Genomic DNA, 7530 nt, shown 5'->3' on the forward strand with positions numbered 1-7530 from the left:
AAGAAACCAAAGCTCATTGGAACTTTTCTCACTAAAGTACGTCTTTAAAAAAATTTTTTTTAAAATCCTCACTAGGATGGAGGATATGTTTATTGATTTTTAGAGAGAGGAGGTGGGTAGGGGTGGGGGTAGAGAGACATTGATGTGAGAGAGAAACATCAACCGGTTGCCTCCCATATGAACCCAAATGGAGGATTGAATCTGCAACCTAGGTATGTGCTCTGACTGGGAATAGCACCCGCAACCTTTTTGGTGTACAAGACAACACTCCAACCAACCGAGCCCCCGAGCCGGGCTCTCTAAAGTACTTTTATCTAAAAATACACATAGTAAATGCTTGTAAGCTGATAGTTATCTGAAGCATACAAAAGAATCCCTGGAATACAATCAATGTTGACTGAATGAATGGAACCTCAGTTACTGAAGTACTATATAAGGCTGCCCTAACTAACAAGGCATTTCAACCAATAATCACTCCATCAACCTGGCGGTATACCTGAAGCCACCTTTCTTATCACCAGCACATCTGCACTAACAAGACAGATTGTAGAAACATCGTGCTTGTCCTGTCATACTACAGGCCAATTAGAATAGTGGTTACATCGTGGGCTCTAACTCTTGCCTGGGTTCAAAGTCTAGGTCTGGAAGGAACTATGAGCTTAGAGTAATCACTTAACTTCCCGGGTCTATGTCTATGGAATGATTTTTCTTTTGTTTATGGGTCACATTTTCCTATTCTCTGAACAAATTAAAGACCTGATTGTGGCAACATAAAACACAGAAATTATTTTGATAAAACAAAATCTTTGCTTTCTTGACAAAACATGTTCATAATGTTAAGAGTAGACCAATCATCTAAGAAAACTTGTCCTTTTAACAGATGAAAGGATATAGATTTAGTACGATATTGATATTAAAGTTTATTTTTAAAAATCCTTCTAACAAATTTATTCAATCTTATCCAGCTGATCACACATAAAATTTCTTTCCCAAGATTCCTTTTCACGACACTTTTCTCCAAAATGCAATTCCATACCTTATATCTTCTTTTACTGAAAACACATATTATTTCCTTCCATATTAATTAAAATTCTTCACTGTTGGAAACCTTAATTTCTAATGACAACTGAAAAGTAAGTAATTATTACTCTTTAGACTGGAAAATTTATGAATACATTTTATAACCTCTGGAAACATAGGCTCTTTTACTGGAAAATATATATAGTTTTTGTTTCGTTTTAACAGGCTTAATTCACTTTGTTTTTCTTGTATAAAATTATGTGATGGCCATGGCTGGAGCCTGGGCCCTTTGCACAGAAACTCCGGTGTGGGTTTTTATCAGATGTCCTGTGACTTTCTGATAGGGAGGCTTGTTGAATACCTTTGAGGGGCAGATAACTGTAGGTCTTGGAGATGGCATCAAAGGCGGCCTTGGCACAGTTGCCCAGAGTGGCGGTGCAGCCCGGCCAAGGTACAACAGTCTTTGATACCTGCCATCAGCTGCAGCTTCTTGGCACAGGGGCTGAGACGAGACCAGTGCCCCTGGGGGTGGGGATGAGGCACATCAGCACAGAGCCACAGGGTGGGTCACCTTGTGAGGGACGGTGTGGGATTTGCTGATTTTGTGCCCCCAGTAGCCTCCCTGCTCAGGGACAATAGAGAGCCTGACCAGGATGATGGGCCCTGGATGGCAGTGGCTACTTCCTTGGGGCACTTAACACTGAGGCCGACTTGCCCACTGTAGTCCCCAATGGCCACAAATGCTTTGAAGAGGGTCCTCTGGTAACGCGGGTCTGCTTTTGCACCAGCATAATCTACAAAACCTCATCCTTGAGGGATGCCCCCCAGTAAAAAGTCAATGACCTCAGATTTCTTGATGGGCAGGGAGAATTAGATCTCCTCCAGGGACTTGATCTTCTTGTCCTTGACCAGCTTGGTGATGGGGATCCACTCTTTGTCCTCGGCCTTGCCTCCACAAGCTCGTCCTGCCCGGTCCCTGGTCTCAACCTGGGCCCTGGATGCAGCCACCAAGTCCTCCATGAACCCTCTGCAGCCCCCGATCCTAGGCCCTGCCACAGCACCTCCTTTTCTGCCATCCGGTGTTTCCTCAGAGAAGAAATACTGGCAAATACATTTCATAATTGTTTTAGAAAGATCTGCTTTCTGAACAAAGCACAACACAGGTTAATTAACAAATTCAAGTTTATCTAGTTTGTCTGCAATAAGAAGTCAAACATAAACTTAATTTAAGAATTAATGTCTCAGTATTTTATCTTATGTGGAAATGATCTAGATATTCAATGATTTTACTTTGATTCATCATTTATTTTAATTTATTAAAACTCTAAGGTTTCATGTTACCAAAAGATTTGGAGGAAGTAAGTAGACATGCTATAAAAGATAAATAATGCCAAAAAGATCACCTAAAAACTTACCGATCTACATCTACTTATTTTACTTGTTCTTCACAATTATGCCTGGGTTACTTATGAAAATGTCATCGTACTAAGTTACTTTTCTTGCTGACAAGTTTTGCAACCAAGATAACATGAACTTATTTGACCAATAAACCCAAGTAAAATAAAGTATTATAATAGCCCTAAAGACATGCCTATTTAACCACACCAAACGCATGATCCTGAAAAGCATTAGCATTAGTTTCTATTATATTTATGAGAATTTTTATATAGATACTTAATTTCTTTAAACCAATTGAACAGAGATTTTTACAAACCAATTCTAGCAATATCATCCAGAGGTAAACATACATACACATATAGAAACAGATGCAACCAGAGACCTATAGTTTCTTTTTAAAATTTCAGCCCTGCCCTAACTGGTTTGGCTCAGTGGATAGAGCGTTGGCCTGTAGAATGAAGGGTCCCAGGTTTGATTCCCGTCAAGGGCATGTACATTTGTTGCGGGCACATCCCCAGTGGGGGGCGTGCAGGAGGCAGCTGATCGATGTTTCTAAATCTCTATCCCTCTCCCTTCCTCTCTGTAAAAAATCAATAAAATATATTTTTAAAAATAATAATAAAATAAATAAAATTTCAGCCCTGAGACAGGTACAATACGATTTTTAAAAAATCCCACTAATTTATAACAGTTGGAATAAGTTAAGTTTATTCATTCAGTTGGCTAAACCTTTTTCTTATTAGTATTTGTGGTGAAGACAATTAAGATTTGTATTTTTCCTTGGCAAGGAACCTTAGAGCCAGAGCAGCAGTTTGTTCTTTAAAAAACCCTTCTTGCACCCTAGCCGGTTTGGCTCAGTGGATAGAGCATTGGCCTGTGGACTGAAGGGTCCCGAGTCCCATTTTGGTCAAGGGCACATGCCCAGGTTTCAGGCTCAATCCCCAGTAGGGGACATGCAGGAGGCATCCGATGGTGTTTCTATCTCTCCCTCTTCCTTCCTCTCTGAAATCAATAAAAATATCTATATATATAAAACCCTAATATGCAAATAGACCGAATGGCAGAACAACTGAACAATTGGTTGCTATGATGTGCGCTGACCACCAGGGGGCGTGCGAGGAACATGGTGGGCTTCAGCTGCAGCCGGATGGTGGATCAGGTGAGCAGGGCCACCAGACCAAGGCAGGACGCCAGTGGCTGTCATCGGGGCGAGCCTCTGGTGGTTACTGAAAATTCTTTGCTCCTGCGGACCATGGTCCTGCCTGGTACTTGCACCTGCTGCTGGCACCAGAGCTGCCACTCTCACCCGCTGCCGGTGCCCGACACTGCCCCTGATTGCCAGACACCGCACCGTCAGCACATGGGAGTGGCAGTGGTGGGAGCAGGGCTGCCGGCAGAGAGGAGACTGGGGCCACGGTGGGAAGGACTGGGTGGGGTGTGGAGGATAGGCTGAGACCCGCCCTGTGCCCACCACAGCCTTGAGGCCCACAGTTCCTTTCAAGGTGCACCAATTCATGCACTGTGCCCCTAGTATTTAAAATAAATAAGTAAAACCCTCTTTGCTTGGCTGGCATGGCTCAGTGGTTGAGTGTTGGCCTATGAACCAAGAAGTCATAGTTGATTCCTGGTTGGGGCACATGCTCGGGTTGCAGGCTCAATCCCCAGTGTGAAGCGTGCAGGAAGTAGCCGATCAATAATTCTCTCTCATCATTGATATTTCTTTCTTTCTCTCGCCCTCTTCCTTCCTCTCTGAAATCAATAAAAATATATGTTTTGTTTTTTTTTAAAAAACCTTTCCTATTTTTTCTTCAATCTTGGGAATTGAGGATGGTAAAGATAGATGGAATTTGAACTGCTTGTAGAGCTGCATTTCTGGTTTTGAAAAGATTTGTAAGATAAGGACAGTTACTCTAATTCCTCCCAAATTAGGTTGTAACTTCAGTGACACCACAGGTTGATCGACCCATCCAACTGGTCATTCCTCACTTTCTTCTTCCCCTCTGGGTACACAGTTTATTTCAGTTTAGGGGAGGAGGCCTTTAAAATATTCCTATCAGGCTCTGAGTCTTCAGCTTCCAATTGTGCCAATTTTCTAATCCAAAAGTTATCAAATCCTTTCAAATAAAATATCTTGTCAGGTTTCAGGCAGGAGAAATAGTAAGATTTTAAAGCACCTGCTCAATTGGCCAAAGTTTCTTTTAAACTCCTTTTAGTACCTGGTGTTTGTTTTTTTTTTGTTTGTTTGTTTGTTTTTTTTATGTCAATCTAACTTTTAGAAGTTTCTAAATATCAAAGAATGAATTCCATTGTCTTCAGAGGGGTTTGGAATTCTCTCTTTAAGGGAGGCCCCTTGAAATGGACTTAAAGTTTTACCTTAGTGGCCATTAGAATTCTAAATTATTTTGGCTAAATTGGTTCGCTTTATTAAAAAGGCACAAGAGGAGGGACTAAAATGTTTTGTATATATAAACAGCTAGAGTTCCTGGGAAGAAAGTTTTGGAGAACTTGTTAGAGGAAAATTTTAAAGAAAAATTCCCCTGAAAGCTGTCACAGCCAGACAAAAGAGCTGTTGTCTATCTTTGAATCATTCAATTTCTTAGAGGTCTCTACATACCTATTGAAAAAACCCTTCTCCTTCACCTTGTTTAACATTTCTAAGATTCTCTAATTGTGCAGGTAAATATACTAATTTCAGAATCTCCAAAGATCCCCAGAGGGGCCACTCTTACTCCAAATTGTCCTTTATATCAGGGTTCACTTAGACAAATACTTAGCAGAGGATGGACCATAAATCCAGCAGGCATTCCAGAAGTGGATTTTCCCTGCGTGACGAGCTTAAAAATAGGGCACCGAGGATCAGAGGACCTAAGAATAAAGGTCTGAACATCAGCTGAAGGAGGGAGGTCCAGAACCGAGAGGACTCATAACTGGAAGCCCAGAGCTGCTGGGGAGATGACAGAGCACAAGGGGCTTGAGTTACCTTGCTCAAACCCAGCAGTGGCACTGGAATCGAAATGAAGTATTCTTCAGATCCCATGATGCTAACACCATGTATGTCGAGAGTCTGGAGGCTTTGTTAGAAATAAATGATTAAGATTTACTCAAGGTTGCAAACCAGAAACACAATAAGGCAATGCCCAGAGTGTGCGGAAGAAAAAAGAAAAGTTGAGGGTTCTTACAGTAGAAATTACATTCTTAAGAAGAATCAGTTTTGTTTGAAATTTTATTAAATTTATTGGAGTGACATCGGTTAATAAAATCATATAGCTTTCAAGTATATCATTCTATAATACATCATCTGTATATTGCATTGTGTATTTACCACCCAGTCAATTGTCCTTCCATCGCCATATATTTGACCCCCTTTACCATTTTCTACCTTCCCTCCCTCCTCCCCTCTGGTAACCACCATATTGTTGTCTCTGTCTATGAGTTTTTGTTTGTTTGTCTGTTTGTTCATTTGTTTTACATCCCACATACATGTGAAATCATATGGTTCTTGACTTTTTCCATCTGACTTATTTTGCTTAGCATGGTATTCTTAAGATCCATCCATGTTGTTGCAAATGGCAGTATTTCATCTTTTTGATGGCTGAGTAGTATTCCATCATATATATATATATATATATATATATGATATCCTTTATCTAATCATCTATCAAAGGACACTTTGGTTGTTTCATGTCTTAGCCACCATGAATAATGCTGCAATGAACATAGAGATACATATATCTTTATGAATAAATGTTTTCAATTTTGGGGGGTAGATACCCAGAAGAGGGTTTGCTAGGTCACATGGTAACTCTATTCTTAATTTTTAAAGGAATCTCCATTCTGTTTTCCATAGTGGCTGTACCAGTTACATTCCCATAGCAGTGAGTCCTACATTCTTAGCCTCTGAAATGGTCTGAGATGATACTCATCTAGATGAGCAGTGGTTTGGATAATGGATATCAGGTGGATTGGATACGTGAACATTCTTTCCTTAGTCCTTCAGGGGTGATCTGAGGATTATCTGAGGTTTGATATATATCCAGGTTTCAGGCTAGTTAAAACAAGAATAGAATTGTTTCCTCATACCTCAACCTACTTTATTTTAGTAATTTAGTAGCTTAACCATAGTGAGTACATTTTATTTCTTCACTTTATTCCTCAGTGAATTAACATGCTAATTTTCTTTCCCTTCACATGTCTATTCTAAACTTTGACTTTTTAACCACAAACCCAAAAGATTAAAAAAAAAAGACTTTTCTTGCAGTTTTTTTTTAAAAGAGGCATGTTTCAGTCCTCATTGCTGTCCTTTGTTTTACAGTATGAGTTTGCTAGCTCAGACAACTAAGACAATCTGTAGGCTGCCTTGAGGTCTTACTCATATGCTGCACTTTTAAAAAATATGTTGAGATAAGATAGTGTATGACTAAGAAAGGTGAAGTGTTAAGGTGTAGTTTATTGTAGATTATTTAACATTCAACTCTTGGAGAAGGGGAGCAAAGCAGTTCAAAATGCCTCTTACAGCCCCCCACCCCACCCTGACACACACACACACACACACACACACACACACACACACTTCTTCTTTGTATTTTTTTTTCCAGAGAGGAAAGAAGAGAGAGGGAGGGATAGAAACATCAATTATGAGAAAGAATCATTGACTGGCTGTCTCCTGCATGCCCCACACTGGGAATCAGGCCTGCAACCTGGGCATGTGCCCTGACTGGGAATCAAATCATAACCTTCTGGTTCATAGGTCAATGCTCAACCACTGAGCCAGGCCACCTGGCTCTTTGTCTTCTTTTTAACCAAAATTAATGAGAATAGAAAGGGGATGGATGGAGCTTAGGGGGGCTTCTTTGTGAAGGTGAAGTACACAACTTCTGTTCCCCCACCCCTACACACACACTTATTGCCTCTAACAAGAGTAGAGACTAATTATCATAGTTATCAGGTGACCTAGAATCAAAGACCTCAGACACAAATCCTCTGCTTTTACAGATGCGAAAATTGAGGCGTGAAGAGGTTGTGAAGGAGGTTGAGTAATTTTGGCCCAGTTAAAAAAAAATAATACATACTCTACCCAGCCAAGCTTTTTATTTTAGAACTTGAAGGGCATGG

At 40.5% G+C, this 7530-nt stretch overlaps 2 pseudogenes; one reads left to right on the forward strand and one right to left on the reverse strand.

Annotated features, from left to right (window-relative positions):
• Nucleotides 1-976: 976 nt before the first annotated feature.
• The window catches only part of LOC102423191, a 10600-nt pseudogene continuing 4046 nt past the window's right edge, over nucleotides 977-7530 (reverse strand).
• LOC111826548 overlaps nucleotides 3542-7530 on the forward strand; it is a 16578-nt pseudogene continuing 12589 nt past the window's right edge.

Source organism: Myotis lucifugus, unplaced genomic scaffold (assembly GCF_000147115.1).
Source record: "Myotis lucifugus unplaced genomic scaffold, Myoluc2.0 scaffold_89, whole genome shotgun sequence".
NCBI classification, from domain to species: domain Eukaryota; kingdom Metazoa; phylum Chordata; class Mammalia; order Chiroptera; family Vespertilionidae; genus Myotis; species Myotis lucifugus.